This window comes from Antechinus flavipes, chromosome 3, assembly GCF_016432865.1.
Source record: "Antechinus flavipes isolate AdamAnt ecotype Samford, QLD, Australia chromosome 3, AdamAnt_v2, whole genome shotgun sequence".
Lineage (NCBI taxonomy): Eukaryota > Metazoa > Chordata > Mammalia > Dasyuromorphia > Dasyuridae > Antechinus > Antechinus flavipes.
Window position 1 is genome coordinate 535,576,852 of NC_067400.1, and position 24,321 is coordinate 535,601,172.

The following is a 24,321-nucleotide window of genomic DNA, read 5'->3' on the forward strand; positions in this document are numbered from 1 at the left end:
AGTTTTAAGAACCAGAGTATTTTGTCTGCTTGAGTGGAGTCCTACCACTGTATATCAAATACATCCAAGCTTCTCTTAAAGGCTCAATCCATTTCTGACCCCTAAAATCATGAATATACCAGCTTTGATCTAGGGAAAACTTTAGTATGACCGGGCTTTGCCTAGATTCAAAAAAAGTAGAGATGAAGAAAGGGAATTGAAGTGAATTTCATGGAATATAGTACAATCTCACTCAGCCTTTAACTTATGTTTCTGCATTAATTTCCAATTATTCCAAATATTTTGGACAGGAGTGGAAGGAGTGCTAAAAAGGAGTGTCCTTTTTAGCACATTAAATAACCTTGGCTCAAATTAGGAATCTAGGATAAGATTGTCTTTATGTCCTTTGATATTTTGGCCTATTCCATTCTCCCATTCCTATCAATAATGGTTCTGGTGCTAGAGATAAAGTGTTTTCTAAAATATTGTGAACCTTTGATAGTCAAAGTATTTGGAGTAGGATAAATTCCCAGAATCTCAGAGTTGGAAGAGAACTCAGAATCCATTTAATCCAACTCACCCTAGAACAATTACCTCTACAATATACTTAACAAATGGTATTTAGAAAGGGGAAATTACTTGAAGATGTCACTTTTGATTAGTTCTAATTGTTATAAAGTTTTTCTTTATATCTTCTATCCATTGTTCCTAATTCTACCTTTTGCGGTCAAGAGTGATGAAGTCTTGAATGGTGGGTGTGTTGGGCAGAGAAAAACTGAAGAATTGATCAAATTGATCCCTGGTGATGGCAAAGAGAAGGCACTGATAGAGATCAGTTTGGATCTGTTAATCTCACCTTTTGGGGAGATCATCGCCAGAAATCCAAGTTATGTTAATTTCCTGAAGCCGCTCTTTACAGGTTTTAGCCAACCCCACTTTGCCATGTCCTGTCAAAAATTCTGATTATGTTGCTGAGATTAGATTTTCCCTAAATTGTTCCTAAAAAATCTACTTATGGCCCATGTCATATTTACTATACTCCTTTGGGTCAGTCTGCCATGTCCCTCTGCCTCAGGATGGATGCCTTTCTCCTTACCCCTTTCCCATACCATGTGGTTTCTCTCCTAACTCCACTATGCTTCTGATCCCACTTCTCCTCCTTATAGGTAGCTTATTCTTTTGGGGTACTAAGGCCCTGTCAGGATTTAGCCTGCCTGTTAAGGGCATGCTCCAACCTCATGGCATATTGTCTTTATCCTGGTAAATGGCGATTTTCATCATTATCAAAACCCCTTTCTATGTTCTCCTAAATCAATTTCATATTTACCATTCCTGTACCATGTACAGTGGTACCATTGTACCATTTACAATTCCTGCGGTCTATTGTATCCTTCCATTTTGTCTGTAATCTCTTTTCTTAAATAAACCTGGCTTTTGCTAAAGAGAATGGCCAATTGTGAATTCTTCACATCACTGGATCCCAACCTTTGGTGCCTATGTCACCTGGTATCTCTACATCAGCCATATCAAAGATCAAATGTAATCTATCTTAAACACCCTAACACTAAATATTTGAAGACAGCTCTCACAAAATCATTAAATCTTCCTTGTCTTCTTCTTTTTTTTTTTCATCCTTGGCACATAGACAAACTGCTCTCACCAGTTCTTACTTTAGAGTGTTTTTCTTTTTAGGTTGACTAAGGAATCTTGAAAAGAGTACACTTTTACTCCACACTGTACATGAGTACATGTGGATATGTGTGTGCTCATATATGTATACACACATACATGCACACATACATATTGTTTTTCTAGACTCTTTTTTGATCTTAAACTTTTTATTAGTATTAGGCTCTGATGATCTCTCTGGACCTGAGGGAATGGGGAAGAGGAGGGCTAGCATGAATTTCTATGACTAGTTCTGGGGGGCCTAAAGGTTTTCAGAGTTTGCAGGATAGGGTTGATGCAGGAAGGGTTCTGATTCCTATCCTCCTTGTCCCCACTCTGGTCCTTAACTAGATAAGATCTCTATTCCCTCACAACTACAGACTGTAACTCTCCTCTATAGCCTGGAAATGAAGCTAGGAATTTGAAAACATATATAGGTAAAACTCAAAGAAAAATGTAACAAGAATTCTTAGAAGAGCTTTTTTTTAAAGAACAAAATATGATTTAGAAAATCAAATAAGATCTGTTGAAGAAAAATTGGGGGGAAAATCAGAGCAATTCAAGAAATTTATGAAAAGTGGATGAACAATTATATACTTCAACAACAATACTATATGATGATCAATTCTGATGGATGTGGCCATCTTCAACAATGAGATGAACCAAATCAGTTCCAATAAAGCAGTAATGAACTGAACCAGCTACACCCAATGAAAGAACTCTGGGAGATGACTATGAACCATTACATAGAATTCCCAATCCCTCTATTTTTGCCTGCCTGCATTTTTGATTTCCTTCACAGGCTAATTGTATCCTATTTCAAACTCTGATTCTTTTTGTACAGCAAAATAACTGTTAGGACATATATGCTTTAACATACTTAACATGTATTAGTCAACCTGCCATTCGTGGGGAGGGGATGGAGGGAAGGAGGGGAAAAATTGGAAGAAAAGGTTTGGCAATTGTCAATGCTGTAAAATTACCCATGCATATAACTTGTAAATAAAAAGCTAAAATAAAAAAATTTTTAAAAGGAAAGTGGATGAACAATTTGGCAAAAGAGGTACAAAACATTATTGAAGAAAATAATTTCTTAAAAAGTAACAATTAGAATTGAGCAAGGGCAACAAAGTAAAAATACTGGAAAAATAGAAAAAAAAAGTGAAATACCTTGTTGGAAAAAATAACTGACCTGGAAAATAGATTGTCACTTAAATATTACTTAAGAGTACCTAAAAAGGTAAACATCAAAGAAAAAATCAAGGAATTAATAAAGTTAAACTGCTTTCTTTTATCATAACATCATCATCTTTTGATCTCTTCTGATCATCTTCATGAATCTCCTAAAACTGTATCATTATTAGGAAAGTAGAAGTCTACATAGATAGAGGGCATGTATGAGTTGATTATCTTGAAATGATCTCCAAAAAATGGAACTGTGAAGAAAAGGACATACTAAGACAGGGAAAGGAGAGGATGAATTGGAAAAATTATCTCACATAAAAGAGGTGCAAGGAAGAGTGTTTTTACAATTAAGAGGGAAATTAGGGAGAGGGGGCAATTCTTGAACCTCACTCTCATTTGAATTATATAAAAGAAGGGATCTCTCTCCTTGTATATACATACATACATACATACACTTATGCACACAGACATATGCAATTAGGCCTATAAATTCATCATAACCAACAGAAGAAATAAGGAAAGGGGTTAAGAGGAAAGGGAGAAGTAAAAGTGAGCATAGATTAAGAGAGGCAGTGATCAAAAGCTAAAAAAAAAAAAAATGGAGAAGGATGAGTAGAAGAGAATGAAAGGGAAGGAAACACATAGTAAGTAATCATAATTGTGTATATAAATATGATGAAATCATCAGATGGAAGGTGGATAAAAGAATGGATTAGAAACCAGAATCTAATAATATGTTGCTTACAAGAGAGTCACATAAAACAGAAAGATACATGCACAGTTAAAGTAAGGGATTAGAGCAGAGTCTATTATGCTTTAACTGAAGTAACAAAAGATAGAGGAACTACCTCTGTTCAGGATCTGATTCTTAAAAGTCAAGTTACTAGAAAGGTGGAGTGAAAATGATGGATATCTTAGAGGCAAGTTCCATTTTTAAGCCCATTTTTAAATTTATGAAATAAGAAAGAAACTCCAGGAATAGTTACAATTTGGGGGAAAACCGATTTCAAAAGATTTAGAAAAACATAAAAGTAATCTCCATGGGATAAACTTTTACAAAGGAAGTCAGTCTGCACAGGAAGAATGGAAAGTTGGCAGGAATGAATTTCTGAAGATACAAAGAATAACAATTTTGATGAGGAAGAAAAGGGAAGAGTTGGTTTAAAGAGAACATTGTGAATGAATATTAAATACTCACAAACTTAGATTTTTAAAAGATATGTACAAGAGAAGCAATGTAACATTGTAAATAGATTACTAGTTTCAAGAGTAGAATAACTTTAAAACTGCTAATCTACATTGGTAGAAGGGGTTTTCTCATAGGAAATTAAGTATATTAATGAAATCACAAGTCTACATACACACAAAAATGGACATCAAGCAACTAAGAGAGGAGTAATTAAAAAACAATTCTGTTACCCTATAATTATAATGTCCAGATTGCTTTCAGAATGAGCTGAAGCTAGTGAAGAAAAAAAGAAGAAAACCCCCAAAAAACTGGGGGAAAGGGAAAGTTCAATGAGATGCTGCTTAGAGAAGACTGGCTAATAGTTATAAACAACAGAGAGAAGAAAGAGCTCCTCTTTTTTTTTTTTTCCCAATTTTCTTTGTTAAGGAAAATGATTTTTTTGCTTTGGAAAAGACTGAACAAAAACAGCTAATAAATAGATAATACCAAATATGAATAGAAAAGCAGTAAGAGAAAAACCTAGATTCCTTGATGTTGAGTTGAGCAGAGAAACTGCCAATAAGAAGGGCTAATATCCTAATTTTGGAGGGGAAAGGACCCACATATGAACAAAGCTTGTGGCAGCTCTTTTTATAGTGGCAAGGAATTGGAATTGAGTGGATGCCCATCAATTATGGAATGGCTCGATAAGTTATGTTATTTAAATGTAATGGAATACTAGTGTTCTATAAGAAATGATGAGCAGACTGATTTCAGAAAGTCCTGGAAAGACTTACATGGACTGATGCTGTGGGACATAAGCTGAACCAGGAGAACATCGTACACAGTAAAAGCAAGATTGTGTTGATAATCAATTATGATAGAATTTGCTCTTAGTAATACATTGATCCAAGACAATTCCAATAGACTTGGGATGAAAAATGCCATCCACATTCAGAAGGACAGCTATGGAAACTGCATGTGGATGGAAGCACATGACTTTCACTTTTTTTGTTTGCTTTTTTCTTTATTATAAAGAACATGACACATGGAAATATGTTTAAAATGATTATATATGTAAAATCAATATCAGATTGCTTGCTATCTTGGGGAAGGGGGAAATAAAGGGGATAGGGAGGGAGAAAAAATCTGGAACTCAAAATCTTACAAAAATGAATGCTGAAAACCATCTTTACATGCAATTGAAAAAACAAAATACTATTGAGAATGATAAAAAAAAATCCAAATAGATGAGATCTAACTTAACAGTTAAAAACTTCCAGAAGAGGATATTGAAAAGTATTTCTATCTACTCTGGCCAATGTTAAATATCTCTGTAAATAAGTTCTATTTGATATCTAAAATAAATGTTTTGGTCTTAAAAAAAAAAGAATATCCTGATTTTGAAAAGGGGGAAGATATCTAAAAACTATAGGTCAATGAGCTTGATTTTGGTTCCTGGCAAAATTCTCTAGTGTATTATTAAAGGGATGGTTAATTAACCTTTAGAAAAAGAAATGGTGATTATAAAGTGACAGCATGGCTTCACAAAGAATAGGTCATGCCAGAATAATCTTATTTCTTTTTTTGGTAGCATTTCTAGACTGGTAGAACAGGAGAAAGTTTACCTAGATTTTAACAAAGCACTTAACAAAATCCTCATACTATTCTTGAGAGAAAGTTGGAGAAATGAAGGCTAAGAATAGGCAGAACTGAGCTGGTTGTATAATAGCACTCAAGAGTGTCTTTTTAACAACTTTGAAGGAAGTCTCCTCTAGAAAGTCCAAAGGGATGAAGATTAACCTTGTATCAATGACTTTGACAAGGGCTGATTGAATTTTTCTGAAACAAAGCTATAAGGGATAGGTAACATACTAATTGATGATCAAGATTACAAAAACAATTCTGACAAGTTAGATCATTGAGCTCAATACTCATCTTTTATTGATGAGGAAATTAAAGCCCAAAATTATGGAAAGACTTATTCAAGATGACATTTGTAATAAAAGCTCTTTCTACCACAAAGTATTATTTCTAGTATCATAAGGATTAAAATAAATATGAATTTCCATTTCAACTCACTGAAACACAGAAACACAGACCTCACTGACCAATTAATCCAACTCCTTCCTGTTAAGGAATCTGCCTTTGAATATGACTGACAAGTGATTATCTGGATTCTGCTTGAAGACTCCCAAGGAAGGGGGAATCTGTTACCACTGAAAGAAAATCATTTTGTTTTTGGACAGCACTAACTGTTAGGAATTTTTGTTTGTTTTTGTTTTCTGATATCAAGTCTCCCAGTTGCTCTTCAGTTTCTCCCATCTATTGTTCCCAATTATGTCCTCTTGGGCCTAAACAAATGAGTCTAATCCTTTTGCCACATAATACCTTCAAATATTAGCTCCTGACACTTTCTCCTTCCTGATCTGGAGAACAGTTTTCTTTTCTTTTCTTCAACCAGTCTATATATTACATGGATTCAAAGCCATTCGCTATCCTTATTGCTCTTTCATGGGTACTTTTTAACTTATAAATGACCTTCTTAAACTGTAATACTTGGAACTGAACACTTGTCAGGTTTTTGTTGTTGTTGTTTTCTGACCAGGGCAAAATCCATTGATGCTACTGCTTTCTTATTCTTGGAATCTATGCCTCTCAGTGTAACTTAAGATCTCTTTAGTATTAGTATTTTTTGCAGCTATATTACTCTACTGACATAGTACATCTTCTAAATCCCTGAACTCTTTTGGAAACACTGATGTCTAATTGTTCTTCCCTCATCCCACACTTGTAAAAATGATAAATTCACACCCTCTTGATGTCTTCCTCTTTCCTCTTAAACCCCATTGCTACTGAAAGACCTGACATTTACCCCTACCAAATTTTGTCTGTGAAGAAAGTGAGAAGTGGAGAAAATGTAGGCCATAAGAGAGATGAAGAAAAATATTCAGGTCATATGTAGTCTGGAGTCAGGAAGACCTGAGTTCAAATGTGACTTCAGATCAATAGTAGCTATATGATCCTGGGCAAGTCCTTTAATTCTATTTGCCTCAGTTTCCTCATCTATAAAATGAGGTAAAGAAAGAAATGGTGACCCATTCCCTCATCTTTGCAAAGAAAACCCTAAATGGGGCCGTGGAGTATCTGAAGTGACTGAACACCAACACCAATTGCAATCACAACAGCACAACAGCAGCATGGGTTGTGATCCTGAAAATTAGTTTAGAGATCAGTCAGATAAAAATAAAACAAAGAGAGAAAACAGTGTGAGAAAAGAGGAGAGACTATCTAGAATGGGCAACCATAGAAAAGGCTGTGGAGAGGTTAGAAAGAAGAAGGACTCAGAAAGCACCATCAGATTCAGCAATGGAGAGATTTCTGGTAACCTTCAAGAGAACAGTTTCAGTTGAGTGAAAGGGGGAAATCATATTGTAAGGGGCTAAAAAGCAGGGAGAAAAAAAGGCAACGAATATTGATGAGTTTGGGGCTGCTTTGGAAGGATCAAACAAAGACGTTTATTTTTAAAGGACGGGGGAAATTTAGATGTGTTTGTTGGCAGGAGGGAAAGAATCACTATAAAAAGAGCCAAATTTATAGAAAGAGGGGAAGATCTAAGGGAAAAGCTACCTAAAGAGAAAGGGAGATGAAAGGATCAAGAACAGAAGTAAGAAGGCTAACCTCGGCAAGGGGAAGGGTCACTTCTTTGTTTGAAATTAGAGCAAAGGAGAAAAAGAGGGATGACTGAGAAATTTTCAGGTGCAGAAATGGCTAGTAGATGGAATTCATATTGTGTCATTTTTCTCAGATAGGGGGCTTGAGATAAGAATAGGTTTAGATCAGCATCCCTAGGGAGTGAGTCAATCAGGGGAAAATGAAAAAATCTTTAAACACCTGTGACATTCAGTACGAGGTTTTTAAGGTTACAAAGACCTCAAGATGCACAATGACCACCAGGTGGCGCTTGGTGCTCATGGTTAGTGATTTTATAATGGTGATGGGTGATGCAGGGGTAGAAAATAGGGATGCTTAGAGATGATGGCACAGAGCAGGGGCTTTGTCTGCATCCCTGGGAGATTCTCTGGAGGATCTAGATGGCCTTTTAATCTGGAGCTCAGGGAACTCTCAATCCCCAGTATTCTCAGATGCCAATTGCACCCCTTTAGCCTACTGGAAGGGTTAGTTAAGCTGGGGAAGAGGCTACAACTTGACATCCCCCCCAAAGGAGTTATATTTGCCCATCTTTGACTTCACCCTCATTTTCCCTGGGGACAGAGAAAATAGCCTAGGCAAAGACCTAGTTTATAATTCCGGTACTCCTGTAATCTTGGCCAAGTTATTAGCTCTCATATCTCCAAATCCTCCTTTGATTTTATAGTCTATGATCCCCTTGAATTGCTAAGTGAGAATGAGTGTCTTGTCCTCAGTAATACCTTATATCTAATAGCTTTTCACTTACTAAATCTCTTTCATACTCATTATCTCATCTCAGTTTAAATATAGGGTTCCCCCCCTATATTTTTTTTCCTATTTTTTTACTCCTATTTTTATTCCTATATTTTATTAGAGTGGGAAATGGGGAGAACTGAGGCCCCCAGAGCTCAAATGACATCTTAGGCCTCCTTCCATAATTAATGACAAAGCTTGGACTGGAGCCCAGGGTCAAGGGTCTGAGGCTGAATTTGAACTTAGATCTCTGTTGCCTGCACAACTTAGTTATTTCTAATTCTTTAGCCAATGCCCTTTCCACTAAATAACAGTGTCCAAACTTTTTTCCAGAGTCTGTATAAAGTCATCTAAGGTCTTCAGGACAGAAACCCTAGTGCTGAAAGCTGGCCCTGGGACAGATTCCTTTTTTACTGTTCTTAGAGCTTCCCTAGAGAAACTAAAGAAAGGTTGGGAGCCAGAGAAGCCGGCAGTGGAGAGATCTAAGCATCCACTTGGCTACAGTCATGTTCTCAAGGAAATTTCCCTAGGGTGGCCTTCGCCTCAAGGTCAGCTGTCTTTCCCCTTACTCATTCAGACTGTCCTGGGAGGCAGGGAGAAAGCTTGCCAAAGATGCTTGGCTAGCTCCCCTCATTCACACCCTCATAGAATGTTAGAACAGAGATGGAACATTCAAGATAATCATCTTCCTCCTTATTTGAGAGGAAATAACACTAGGAGCTGGAATTTTTGTGGCTGCACATTAAGGTTTCCAAAGCACTTTTCTCACAAAAATGTTATTAGATTGGTGATAACAATTATGTCTACTCCCAGATGAGGAAAGAGGGAGTTTAATTCATTTGCCTAAGGTCACACAGGTTTTAAGTGGCAAAGCTGAGATTTTAATTCATTACATCCAACTCTGGTTTCCATGTCCTTTCAAATACTGAACCTCTAGCTAAGACTTACAGAGAAAAAAAGACTTGGTCAAGATCACACAGTGGGCTAATACTAAAATATAGAGCTTTTGACCCATTTTTAAAAACTTCCTACTTGATTATAAATCATCTTATACATGTTTCATAGAGGTGCTAGTCTTATTTCTTCAAATAAGATGGTAAATTCCTTCAGGATAGTGGATGAATCTTCTTTTGAATCCCCCTTACTGTATGACCAGTGATAAATATTTATCAATTCCCTTAGTGTTTTGAGATATTGGGAAAATGAAAAAAAGAGAGTTGGTAGAAACCAGATTAGACATTGACCAGTGTCCTAGATATAGTCAGAAAAACTCATTCAAATCCCTACTCTGCCACTTATAAGATATATGACCTTGGCTCAGAATCTTTATTTTTATTTTATTTTTCACATAAATAAAAGAACTTAAGGTTGATTTCCATTCTCAAGGATCCCTTCTTATCTCGGACAATCTGTAATCCTATGGCATCACTCCCACTTTCCCGGATCTAATCCTGACCAAGCTGTCCCATCTTTGTGTGTCCCTGTCTCTCTTTTTCATCTTGAAAAAAGTTCCAGGACAACTGGGGAATGTGCCTGGAGTTAAGTGGAGGAGAATCATAAGATTTAAAACTGAAAAGGGCTTTAAAGATTAATGGCTCCAATTCACTCATTTTAGAGAGCAGGCAACAGGCATGTATGAACCAGGTAATAATTTAGAGAACTGATTGCAGTCTCTGATTGCAAATTCAGTGACAGTATGCATGCAAACAACCGGCCCCTTCAACCTTTCTGGAAGATTCCAGTGTCTCTCAGACATGTTAAGCTAGACATTTACCAAGAGTAAAAATATCTAGAATTACCATAAATCTAAACAACCAGGAAAATCAAACTGATAACCAACAGAAAGGAGAGATAATATATCTATCTATCTATCTATCTATCTATCTATCTATCTATCTATCTATCTATCTATCTATCTATCTTTATGATGGACTACTGCCTGATTGCCTTAGGATTTTCCTAAGATCTTGGTAAAGTTCATATTTATATAAAACACACACTTTCAAACAGGAATTGCAGGGCATTCTTCTGTCCCACTTGGTTTCTGATTCTCTTGCACCACCCCAGAATGGCCTCAAGACCTATTTGGATGACAACTCTGGCCTTGGAGAAAACTGTTTATGATTTCAGAAAAAATAGTCTAGTGCCTCAACAGGACACAAGAGGGTGCTGTGATGCAACATGGTTTAAGAATCCACCCCAGAGCTTGAGAACTAGGAATTAGTAAGGGCATGTGAAATCATTTAGTCCTGGAAGTGATCAGGTTATCCAACCCTCCCTCATTTCACAGATGGGTAAATAGAGACCCAAAGAGGGGACATAACTTACCTAGGTCACACACAATTATTAAGTGGCAGAGGTCCTCAGACAGCAAATCCCATATGTTCTTCCCTTTATTAAACTTGGAATCATAGGAAAATAGATTTAGAATGGAAAGAGATTTTACTCATCTGAGGAAACTGAATCCCAGAAGGTTATGTGACTGGTTAAAGGGTTGCACATCTACTAAGTGGGAAATAAGATAGTTCATAAAAATTAGAGTTGAAACTATAGATTATTAAACCTTCTTAGGGTTTTCAAAGCACTTTCTTAAGAGCCCACACAGGTAAACAGAACAAGTATTATTAACTCTATTTTTAAGGGGAAAAAAAAGAGTTGTAGAGCCTTTGAATAAGGCTATTAACATTGTAAATACAAAGGATGGCGTTTGGACCTCTTTCTCTTGACTTCAAATTAGGTGCTAGAAAACTTAGTGTCAAAAGCCACTGAGATCATCTGTCCGAACTTCTCTGAGCATACTGAAAGAAAATGATTTGCTGGGGTTGGCTGAGTTGGCATTTGAATTTAGGTTTTCTGACTCTAGGTCAGCAAGATGGCACATAGGACTTAGAATGCCAGGCTAAAGTCAAGAAGACTCATCTCCCTGAATACAAATTTGGTCTCAGATGCTTACAAACTCTGTGACCCTATACAAGTCATGTGGCTAGACGTGTGTGTGTGTGTGTGTGTGTGTGTGTGTGTGTGAGTATGTGAAGAGAGACAGAGAGAGACACACACACACACTTGACTTTGCCTCAATTTCTTCATCTGTAAAATGAGGTGGAGAAGGAAACAGCAAACCATTTCTTTGCCAAGAAAACCCCAAATGGAGTCATAAAAAGTTAGAATGACTGAACAACAGCAACTACTTTTTTGGAGTCTAAATCCAGTGTTCTTTCCCTAGCTTCTGGAGATTAGTATATAAATTAGGGAAAATTCAATTGGTTTAGAAATTCAGGTTTTGCTTTGTTTTGTTTTTTAAAAATTCAGATTTTTAGGAGTTTCTAGCCAGGCTTTTAATTGAAGGCAGAGGTTGTAAATATTGATTATTGAAATGAGTTTGAAGGGTGTGACAGCTCCAGATGATAGTACAAAAGGAGAGAGGTGACATCACTGAACGAAAGTTCTGTTTTTCTTATTATATGCTGTCTGGAAATGAGAGTAACAGGTGCAGGTAATCAGTACCTCACAGCATGCCAGAATGGGAAGAGAATCTGAGAAAACACGCAGGCTTATCCTATTTATTCATAAAAGATGGAAGCCCAGAGATGTTCATTCACACAGCTAGTTCAAGGCAGGACCAGGACTGAGAACTCCCATTCAGATGCTTGACCCCTATAGTGGTATCAATTAATAGCTATTTATGATGGACCTACCCAGTATGAAAGTTAGAAAGACATAATCCCTGGTTTCTACGAGACCTCTCTCTCTCTAATTCAATAAGGTAGTGTAGTAGAAAGAACAATGATCCTGAAGTAGGAAAGTCAATAGCGGAGTATAAATTTTGGTTCTAACCCTTATTAGTTTGATGATCTCAGGTAAATTGTTTTTTTCTTTCTAGATCTTAATTTCCTCATCAGCAAAATGAGTAGCCTTTTGATTCTCCATCATTCCCTAGCAGTGTCCAGGAGTCAGAGAACTGCATCGATTAAGAAGGAGATATGTCTTCTAGCTCACATTCTCCTTTTGACTTCTCTTTTTCCCTTCTAAACATATTTCCACATTTGTCACATTGCATAAAAAATACCAGCTCAAAAAGGGAAAAAAAGAAAAAAAAACAAGCAAGCAAACAACAACAAAGGTAGAAATACTATGTTGGGCCCCATTGACTTCTGTTTTCATTAGATTTTCTTTCCCTTGGCAGCAGGGGCAAGAAATCTCAGTTTGTTTAACTGGATCCTCCAGGTTGCTCTCCTTTCTATTTGTCTCCTGAGCATATGAGACTGAAGGTTGATCCTTAGCCTTTGCAGCAACCTTATTAATTCAAGAAATACAGAGATCCTGGATCCATTTATCATAGCTTATCTGGTAGCAGAGAGAGTTTCTGCACAAGTGAGATCACCATCAATGGGGAAGGAGAGAGATCAACCTCAGTCTTGGATTTTTGGAAGACTTGAATTAACCTCCTAGGAGAGGGTAACAGTAATTGTTATTAAGTTAGGATTGTTAGGATTTCTGTCAAAAATTAATAGTGAGTCTTGCATGTTGAGCATCCCTTTTGTATGTAGGAACTAAAAAGCTTTCCCATACATGACCAAATCATCAAATTCTTGGGGAAATCCTAATTAAAAAGGAAACGTAAGCTTTAAATAATTTTCTCTGAGGATCTTGGGATAGGGGTTTAATGACTTAGAATATGAGAAGAGAGGACATAACTCTCTCCTTGGAGTTCATATTCCCGCAGGATAGGACATTTCACAACACATGTAGTTCCAGAACAGACCTGTAGTGTTATGGGGGAAGATACAATGCCTTAGCCCTCTGTGCCTAACAATAATTTTCATGGTTAGGTTTAATTCTCTTTTGCCAACTATTGACAAAGACACAACTATATCTTTCTCAAGGAATGAAAGCATCATAAACTTGGAAAGTCAAAGCTGAAAGCAATATTAGAGACAAACTAATCTATTCTCCTCCTTTCACAGAGGAAGGATCTGATCTTTAGAAAGATCAAGTAATTTTTCTAGGAAAAACAGTTGGTTCGGTGGCAGATGTAGGATAAGATCCAAAGTTTCTTAATTCTCAATCTTATGTTTTTCTCCCTATATCATTCTTGCTGCTGGATATGCTTAGAAATTCAAAAGAAGTGCTCTAATGATGCTAGGCATTAATAACAATGAAAACTGATGTTACTCAAGCCATTATGCTATGTATGTACATGGGGTTGAATGTTATATTAAATATCAATTTAGAATTCAATCATGTACACCTTGAAGGTAAATAAAATAAAGCTTGGAATAGGTTAACTGAATCTAGGACCCTACTATTTAAATATGTTTTCTGAATACTTTGGAAATCTGCCCTATAAAATCTAGGCTATACATTTAATTATGTCCTGCTTTCCTTTCTGATCTATTGTAAATTTTAAGATTATACACACCTTTTCAGTTCAGATTCCTGTCATTTCCTTTTATCAGCTATGATTTGTTGGGATGGGAAATCTTGGCGTGGAAACTCTTAATGATCTACATGAGAACCTCATATGTGAAATGTTGTCTGGCATTTACTCTCTTCTCGAAGATGTGCTCTCCTCTTCATATTTTCATATATTGCTCTTTTCTAGTGTTCCTACCTCTCTGTCTACTCCTTTTCTATCTCTTTGCTGGATCTTTTTCTGTGCCACACACTTAGTGAGGATATCTTCCATATTTCTGCACTGTGTCCCTCTCACTGTATTACTTGGTGATCTCATTAGTTCCCATGGGTTCAACTGTTATCTATATGAAGTTGACTCCTAGATTCACATTCCCAGCCCTAATATCTTTCCTAGTGGATATCTTGAATTGGGTGTTCTGTAGTTATCTCCAACTCAGTATTTCCCAAGCAGAATTCATTATCTTTCTCTCAAATCTTCTCTTGTTCCCTCTTTTTTTTTATTATCATCAGGGGGACCATCATTCTTTCAGTCATATAGGCTTGCAATCTTGGTATCATCTTTGATTCCTTATTTCAACTCACCATGCTTTATTAAATTTGTTGTCAGATAATTTTTAGAACTTCATAATACCTCAAATATATCCCTTTCTTTCCATTCACTTATCCATAACTTTTGTACAGGCAAGTCTTCATTATCTCAGACTATTACAATACCTTTGTCATTGTGTCAAGTCTTTCTCCACTCCAGTCCATCATCCACTCACCTACCACTCACTAAACTTCAGTGGCTCGTTGTTGCCACGAATTTTAAAAAGTCCTTCCCAATCTGGCCCTATTTTACCTTTCCAGTGTTCTTGTACTTTATTCCCCTCCACATGGTTCATGATTCCTGGAATGTTTTCCTTCTTCACCTTTACTTTCTGGTTTTCTCCAAGATTCAGCTCAAATTTTACCTTCAGAAAGAGGCCTTTCCTAGTGATCCATGCTGCTAGTTTCTTTCTTCTGACATTTAACTTCCATCTCCTCAGTGTCCTGCCCTCCTTTGCTCTCCTTCTCCTCTAAAAACAGTACTATGGCTCCATTTATTTTAGCTTAATCTGCTTTAAAGCAAGCCTTGTCTCACTGCCTCTCTCCTTTTTTACAGCTACCTCTTCTGCACCTCTTTAGTTTGGCTTAACTATTAGTTTCTTTTTTATTTATTTAATCTAATTATTTAATTCTGCCCTTCTTTATTTCTTCTTAGTTAAGTAGTAGAATCTCCCCTCTTCTCTTCTTCTTTACATGATTTTGTGCATTAATTTCTAAAGTTTCATTTTCTGTATCTTTTTCTAAAAATGATCTCCCTCTCTCTCTTTCCTTTCTGTACATTTTAATTTTTATTGTTTAATTCATCATCCTTCACTTATTTATTTATTTCTTCTTCAACTTCTGTATCATTAAAGGAACTAAAGCTTCTAAGGTAACTATTTTGGGGTCCTTGTATAGAGTTTTTATGTTATTGCTTTTTGCCCCATTTTTTCTGTTGTGCCTCACTTTTAGAAATGCGTACTTGCAGGTAATGAAGATATTGTCCAATTATAGTAATTTCCTTACATCCCTATTTTTTGCAATTCATTGTTAACTTTTGCCATACTCATTAGAATTTCTCCTCATTTTCTTTGAAATCTCCTTTCTTAATCCATATCCTTCCACCCTTCCAAGAGACAGTTAACTTTAAGAAACTTTGAGTCTCCTTTTTCAGAGAGGATGAATGTTATCTATAAATACCAAATCCCATTGTAAAGTGTCCACCTCCTTTTGGAGAATAATTTTCTTCTTTCATAGGAGAATTCATCTAAGGTACTTTCCCATTGCTGAAACAAGATTTCCTTTTTTTTTTTTTTTCTCCTTTTCCCAATTCTTCCCTTTGTTTCTCCTTCTATTCTTCTGAAGATTCTCTTCTAAGAAAAACAACTGTTATTTTTCCCTTTATTATTTGGGATACATAATATATTCTTCTCCACTCTTTTGGTGAGTCTTCCCATACTATAATTTTACCAAAAAAAAAAAAAGAAAAAGAAAAAGAACAAAATTGAGGTGTAGGGTGGGGTATTGTGAGGTTTAGTCCATGAAATTTCAGACCTATTTCTCTACCTTCATTTTTATTAACTCCTGTTCTCACCTCTTTCTTCTTTTGTGCACTTAGATAGATACCTCTTATTGATTTCTCTATTGTTATTTTGTTGTTTTCCTTGGTTGCTGTATTTCTTTACTTTTCTTTGTGGTGTTTGAAAAGCAAATAATTTTTTCAAATCTGGTTTTCCTTTCAGGAAGGCTTTAAATATTTTTTTTAATTGAACATTCATGAACTAATCTGTTGAAAGTTTTTCAGAGTAGTTTACTTTGAATTGTACACGAGTTTCTTTGCTGTCTATTCCTGTAGTTTCTGATGGGCATGGAATTGTCTGATATTATTTGGATTTCCTTGCCTTTATATTATTTGAAGGTCATTCTCATGGTTGCTTGCAGAATTTGTCTGTTAGTGAAATAATTACATCTAATGACTATGTCTTAGAGTTTGTGTCATAGTATTTTCAATTTTTTTTTTTTTTTTTTGTTATCTGGATTTATTTATTACCACTCCTTTCCCCTGTGTTTGAAAATTCTGGGCAAGTTTTTTTTTTTTGTGTGTGTGTGTGTGTGTGTGTTGTTTATTGCATTATGCTTTTTAGGTTTTTGACTTGTGATATATTAGGAGATATTTAATCTTTAAATTATCTTCATGTATATTTTCTTCAATATTAATGTTTTACTTGTATTAAGATCATGTTTGCTTTACACTGGATAATTCACCTCCATCTTTGTCCCAAGTTGCATCTGAGGGGACAGAACTGATCCTAACTGAATGCTAAGTTCTTTCCCTCAGGTTTAGAGAAATAACATTCAGCTACACATATAGGTTCTGTCCCGGTTCCCTCTGTTTCTCAGCTTTCTAATTAAGGTCTACTGCAGCACAGAAGTGCTATTGTATTATCAATCAAGTCCAAGCAGGGCTTCTGTCTTTAGGTTTTGTGTAGCACTAGCGAGGAGGGAGGCATTGAGTTTAGTTCTGTTGCAAGCTTGTGGTTTGGCTTCTGCTAACCTGTTGCTGCAGTGTGGTTGGTGGTGGGGGAAGATTTTTTTGAATGAGTGCATTAGGGGGTTAGGGATTAATTTCTCTGCTGTTGATTTAATGTTACTTCCCTTGAGTTCTTGATGTCTTAGACTGACAGTTGAAATCACTTTGTATCTTGCTTATAATTCCTCATTTGGAGACACTATAGAGGTTGTGAAGATTGGAGGAAATGTCATTTTCTATCTTGCAGGTCAAATGGTTGATAATAAACTTTCTACTCTGTTTACATCAAGTATGTACATAGCATTTGCATATTATCTCTGCCACTAGAATATGAGTTCTTTGAGGGAATGGACTATGTTTTTGCCTTTATATCTCTAGTGGCTTGTGCAGTGCCTGTACACAGTAAGCACTTAATAAATGTGTGTTGATTTACTGTGAAGATATATTTATATGCATAATCATATGTATCTCTACCTATATATTCCTCTATAAGCATACAGAGATGCCTTTACACACACCACTAGCAAATCTGAAAATACCTATTTTTCTGGCTGTCCTCCCTTTGAACCATTGTTTTCCTTTTCTTTTTCTCTCCCTATGGTGATTTTTTTCCTAGAATTTTTGAGGACAATTTTCAGTCATAAAAACATACTAATAACTTTCCCCCATATCAGATAGCTTTGGCTCCCCCTTAGACAGATCCTCTACCCATGAGATTACTCTGAGTCTGCCTTATCACTGGTGTCAGATTATTTGACTTCCTGGTCTGGCACTAGTCGATGTGTAAGCAGGTTTCCAGTGACATTTAGTCAAAGAAACTCAGGCTGCCAGGAATACTCCTTGACTGAGAATTGAGAAAGACTTTAAATTTTGGGCTGACTTAATGGTCCTTTCCTCCCTCTTGGCCACCTTGATGAGAGCAAGTTTTTTAGTAAAACCAGAATTTATGGTATTTTTCCTTGGCTAACTCTGATAACTCCCCTGTCATTCTTAGGACCCTCTTGTGAGCAATGCCAGGCTCCAGGAAGCAGAGAAATTAATTCTCTGGCTTTGCTTTTAAGATGGTAACATTCCATAATTCAGAGGACAAGAGTTGTAGTGGAAAGAACACTGTATTTGAGGGAAAATTGAGAGCTAGCTTACTAGTGGTGTGACCACAGGTAGATGACTGATTTATCTCCTAGAATCAATTTTTACATGTATAAAATGCCAATAATTTATACTTACATTCACCAAAGGACTCTTCTCTTGAGTAGAAGACTAGAATAGATTGGTGTTCTTAACTTGGAAGCCACTGATTTCTTAGGGGCTCGATGGACATATTTGGGGGTCCATGAACTTGATTGGAATAAATCACATCTTTTTTTGCACTATTTTCTAATTGAAATATAGCATTTCCGTCAATTATTATCAGGAGTGGCTAGGTGGAGCCATAGTGCATAAACCACTGGGATCAGAATTAGGAAGACTTTAAGTTCAAATCAGGCCTGGCCCTTGGCAAATCATTTCACCTCTGTTTATCTCAGTTTCTTTATCTATAAAGAAATTTATATCTATAAAAAAATTTTATTTTATCTATAAAATGGGGATAATAATAGCATATATCTTCCATGGTAGTTGTGAGGATTAGATGAGATAATAATTGTAAAATACTTAGTACAGTGTCTGGCAAGATGGTAAGGACTGTATGAGTGTTGGTTGTAATTATTTAAAGGACAGTTAAGTGGCCTAAAATACAAGACCTGTAGTCAGGAAAACATCTATATTTTGAAGGCTTATCATTGTGATGAGGTGCAAATGATGAGGTGAGTGGTGGTTGTGATGAGGTGTGAGAATTGGGGTGGGGAATCCCCTCTGGTTGATGCAGGTCCAATGCGAAAGAATTCGCAAACCTGAAATCTGTGAGGCAAAAAGGGATTTATTGGCACTGAGAAGGCAATGTCTTCACTAGTGGGCAAAAGTCCTAGCAGGGCAGCTTTGCCGAGGCAGCTTACTTGGCAAGCATAGTCCTGTTTAGGATTTCTGCAAAGATTGGGGTTCAGAGTTGTCCTTTATTAGCTGTCGCATGCTTGGACTTCCATTCAAAATTGCATGAGATTGCACTCAATGTTGTCAATGCCTGGGATTTAGATCTCTAATAGAAAAGAAATGACTTGTCTTAGGAGTTTGAGCTACTGGGAATGGTTCCCCGACTAATCTTCAGCTCAGTTGAGGGTATTGCCACATCTCTGGCCAGATAACTGGGTGTTGTCTGGGAAAGGTATGCTTTTCCTAGGGGAGAGCCTGAGACCCTGAATCACCCTTCTTTTATAAATTCATTCCCATCAGTTGTATGCAGTTTGGAGATTAGGAGTATTTGCTATGATGATCTCTAACAAAATGTTAGTAAATGTTGAACAAACAGGTCTCTGGAGAAATGTACATAAAAAATACTTTAAGTTCAATCTTCATTCATATCCTTTTTCCCTCATGACTTTAAAAAAAAAAGACTTTATTTTTTTCCCCAAGGGGTAAAGATTTTGTTATGCTACTAATAGTTGGCTAAATTCATGTTTTTTTTTTTTGTTGTTGTTGTTGTTGTTTTTTGTTTTTAGCAGTTAAGAAGGAGTGGAACGCACAACTAACTAGGAGGAAGATGCCATTAAAAGGAAGATACTATGGGGTGGGAATACAACATTGACTGGCAGGATAAATTCATAGAATTTAGCAAGGATCTATAATATGAGCAGATCTTTTTTATGAGAAATATAACCTTGGGATTTTAATATCATAACTTGACTTTCTGATTGAATATAATAGGTAGGGTTTCTAGAGACATCCACCTGGGGTGGGACTGTGATCAAAAGTCTACCTGAACAAAAAATGTACTTAAGAACAAAAGATCCACTTAAGGTTGAGAACATTCCATTAGTGCCCTCTCTTGCTTACCTCAGGAGTTTTATAATCCTATCAGTGCTTCAGGCTTCATTTCTCCTATTAAGCAAATGGGACCCACTGGAGAAAGAAATGGTAAACCATTCTATTAGCTTTGCCAAGAAAACCCCATGAACAGTATTGTCTACGCAGTCATGAAGAGTTGAAAACAAAACCACTAGCACGATAATTTTCTTTGCAGCCTGAAGCAATTTCCCAGTTTTTCTTGTTTCTTTGTATAATCTTCATTTATTGCTAAGTCTAGTTTACTTAATAATGAGCCTTTTGTATTTTTTGGTTATAATCTTGTTTTATTTATTTATTTTTTATTAATGCTTTTTATTTTTCAAAACATATGCATAGACAATTCTGCAATATTAGCCTTTGCAAAACCTTGTGTTCCAGTTCCCACCCACCCCCCTTCTCCAGCCCTTCTCCCCTAGATGGCAAGTAGTCCAATGTATGTTAAATATGGTAGAAATCTAAATTCAATATATGCATACATATTTATGCACTTATCTTGCTGTACAAGAAAAATCAAAACAAACCAGAAAAGAAAATGATGAAGAAAATAAAATGCAAGCAAACAACAACAAAAAGAGTGAGAATACCATACTATGTGAACCACACTCGGTTCCCACAGTCATTTCTCTGGGTGTGGATAGCTCTTTTGTTCACAAAACTATCGGAACTGATCTGAATCATCTCATCCTTGAAGACAGCCACATCCATCAGAATTGATCATCATATAATGTTGTATTCCTGAATAAATTTTCTCATCTATGAAATGAGGGATTGAATTAGACTATTTTTATGAGCCTTGCCAGCTCTAATATTCTATGTGACTATAAGTCTTCTGTGTCAGAATGTGTTAAAAGTTGTCTGGGGACTGGGATAAAAAGAGTGGCCAAGAGTTAGGTGAGAATGATAGTTATAAAAATCAGTAAAAGGGGCATCCTATGCAATGTCTTCTGAGTACTTTCTTATTTTCTCAGATAGAAAGGGGTTTCAGAATGATGATGGTACCAGGAAGAACATCATTCCTCTATGTGTAGGTATCAGGGTTAGGCTGGCACCAGAAAGAGAGATGAAGATACTCTTTGGGGAAGGCACTTCTGCTTTTAATTGTGAAAATTGTTAAGGCTCACTGTGAGGCTCAATGCTTCACAGGGAGACCAAAATGTCATCTAGTGCTCCTGTATCTATGGTAGTTTCAGATTCAGACAAAGCTTCTTAATGTTTTCACTTGTCCTGGGTTAGTTTGTAATGTCTGTGATGGTGGTATCAGTGTGTGTCAGTAAGAAAGGCTAATTTTGGATTCCAAAGGCCTGGTTGCAAATTTTAGCACTGGCAGGATAAATTAGGGTCTATGTGTGATCTTGGCCAAGTTTCATCCATTGCTCCCTTTCTTTGTCTTTATCTATAAAGAGGTGAGACTGAACAATATGATTTCCAAGGGCCCTTTCAGCCCTTTGGTATACTCTTTGTGCCCTGGGTTCCTGAGACAGAAATATTAACCTTTCTTCAGCATGCTTTTAGATTGAATTAATCCCAATTGTTGACCACAAAACCCCAAAATATCCTTGTTTTAGGTCACTGTTGCTGGTTCATTGATGATACTGTTCCTGTTGGCCAAGGTCTTCTGAATTTCCCCGTATATATTCAGAAGTATAATTGAGTTTGAACAGGAGTCCAGGGATCAGGATAACTGTCATAAGCAAAATGCAAATACAGTTGCTGACTTCTCAATCAGTTATTAAAAGATTCCTTGTATTTTGAAGGGTAACCATCATTTCCAGGAAAGGCATGGGGCAAGCAAAACACTTTCAGAGAGGATCAGTTATTATTTCAAAAAGATTTACATATCTATTTATTTGTTTATTCATATTTGCCTGTATCTGTGGGTCTAAGTATGTCCAAAGAAATCAGTGAATTTCATATTTCTCACTGCCTGTGGTATAGTTAAAGTTACTGCCCCAATGGAAATGATCAGCCAGTCATTGACCCTGAGTAATCAAGATACTTACGTTAGTTTTGTAGGTTATTACAACACTCCCAAGATCAGCATGGCCAAGTGCAAAGAGATGTAACATCCCAAGGTTACCCTCTGAGAGACGACTTTTTATTTTCCTACAACAATTTATGCTTGGTGTACTAGATGGACTGCTGGATTTGAAGTTAGGAAGAACTGAGCTCAAGATTCATTTCTGTAATCAGTTAGCAGTGTGATTGTGGATAAGACACACACTCTTTGAACTCATTTTGTCATCTGCAAAATGGGGATGGATAATAATTCAACATGACTTCTTGCACAGGGTTGTTGTACAGTGAAATAATGTGAATTTATATGTACTTAACATGTGTATTAGAGATACATGAAGTATTTTGTAAAACAAGTGCTATGTAAATGTAGAAATGTTAATTCTTCCTCATCCTCTTCCTCTTTTTCCTCCTCTTTCTCCTTTATTATCATTAATGGGTAGGACCTCTGTCAGTGGAAGAGGACCCATGCTGATAAAATCAGGAGAAATTATAGTTTTTCCTTGTTCACTATTGTTGCTGTTTATTTATTTTTATTTTTATTTTTTGCTTTTTAGGGGAATTGGGGTTAAGTGACTTGCTCAGGGTCACACAGCTAGAAAGTGTTAAGTGTCTGAAATCTGATTTGAACTCAGGTCCTCCTGACTTTAGGGCTGGTGCTCTATCTACTGCCCTTTTGCTATTCATTTTGAGGGGAGAAAAAGAAGTATTTTTTTTAAAAAAAAGCTACTCCCCCCAAACTATGTAATTGGGAAGAACATAAATAGTAGAATTAATTGTAGATCCTTTCCTAATTTCTCATAAAAGATGCCTCTTGTCCTTAGGGTCAGCTGGGTGGCACAGTGACTAAAATGCTAGTTTTAGCTTGCAGTTAGGAAGACCCGAGTTCAAATTTGACCTCAGGTGTTTACTAGCTGTGTGATCATGGGCAAATTATTTTACCTTTGTCCGCTTCAATTTTCCTCAACTATTAAATGAGGATAATAATAGGATCTATCTGACAGGGTTATTGTGATGATTAAATAAAATATTTTCATTTGTTTAATTTTATAATAGCTTTTTATTTTTAAAATACATGCAAAGCTAGTTTTCAACATTCACCTTTGCAAAACCTTGTCTTCCAAATTTTTCTCCCCCCACCCCGAGATAGCAAGTAATTCAATACATGTTGTGTGATTTTTCTAAATATATTTCCACAATTATCATACTGCACAAGGAAAATCAGATCAAAAAGAGAAAAAAAGTGAGAAAGCAAACAACAAAAAAAGGTGAAAATACTATGTTGTGATCTACATTCAATTCCCACAGTCCTCTTTCTAGATATAGATGGTGCTCTCCATCACAAATCTGTCATAAGGAATTGCCCTGCGTCACCTTCTTGCTGAAAAGAGTCAGGCCCATCAAAGTTGATCATCACATCATCTTATTGTGGCTATGTACAATGTTCTCTTGATTCGACTTCCCTTAGTATAGTTCATGTACATTTTTCCAGGCTTTTCTGAAATTATCTTGCTAATCATTTCTTATAGAACAATAATAATCTATAAAATTCATATATCATAACTTATTCATTCCCCAACTAATGGGCATTCACTCAATTTCCAATTCCTTGCAACTACAAAAAGGGCTATAAATATTTTTGCACATGTGGATCCCTTTCCTTTCTTTAAAATCTCTTTGGGATACAGATCCAGAAGAGACACTACTAAATCAAAGTATACACAGTTATGAGAAAATATTTGTAAAGCACTTAACAAAGTATCTGATATATAGTATCAAAAGGATTATTTCCTTCTTTTATTGGATTTTAGAACTAGAAGAGATCATCTAAGCCAACCCACCAATTTAAAGATAATTTAAAGAGAAACCAAAGTCTTGTCCAAGAAAGAATGTATAATAAACACTAATGATAACATTTAGCTATCTTCTGTGAGTTGAGACTTGGATGCCAGTTCTGGCACTAACTTGCTTTGAGATCTTGGACAAAATGAAGGGGCTGTATTAAATAATCTCTAAGCTCCTACTCCCTCTTCCTCTCCCTTCCTCTCTCCCTCTCCCTCTCTCCCTTTCTTCCTCCATCCTTCCCTCCTCTTCCTTCTTCCATTCCTCCCTCCTCTCTCTCTCTCTCTCTCTCTCAAAAATATTAATAGTTTTTTATTTTTTCAAATAAATGCAAAGATAGTTTTCAATTCACTCTTACAAAACCTGGTGTTCCAATTTTTCTCCCTCCTGCTCTCCCCCTCTTCTAGACAGCAAATAATCCAATATAGGTTAAACATGTTCTAAACATATTTCCATATTTATCATGCTATGCAAGAAAAATCAGATCAAAAGGAAAAAAAACTGAACAACAAACCCGAAAATACTATGCTTTGATCCACATTCAGTCTCCATAGTTCTCTATCTGGAT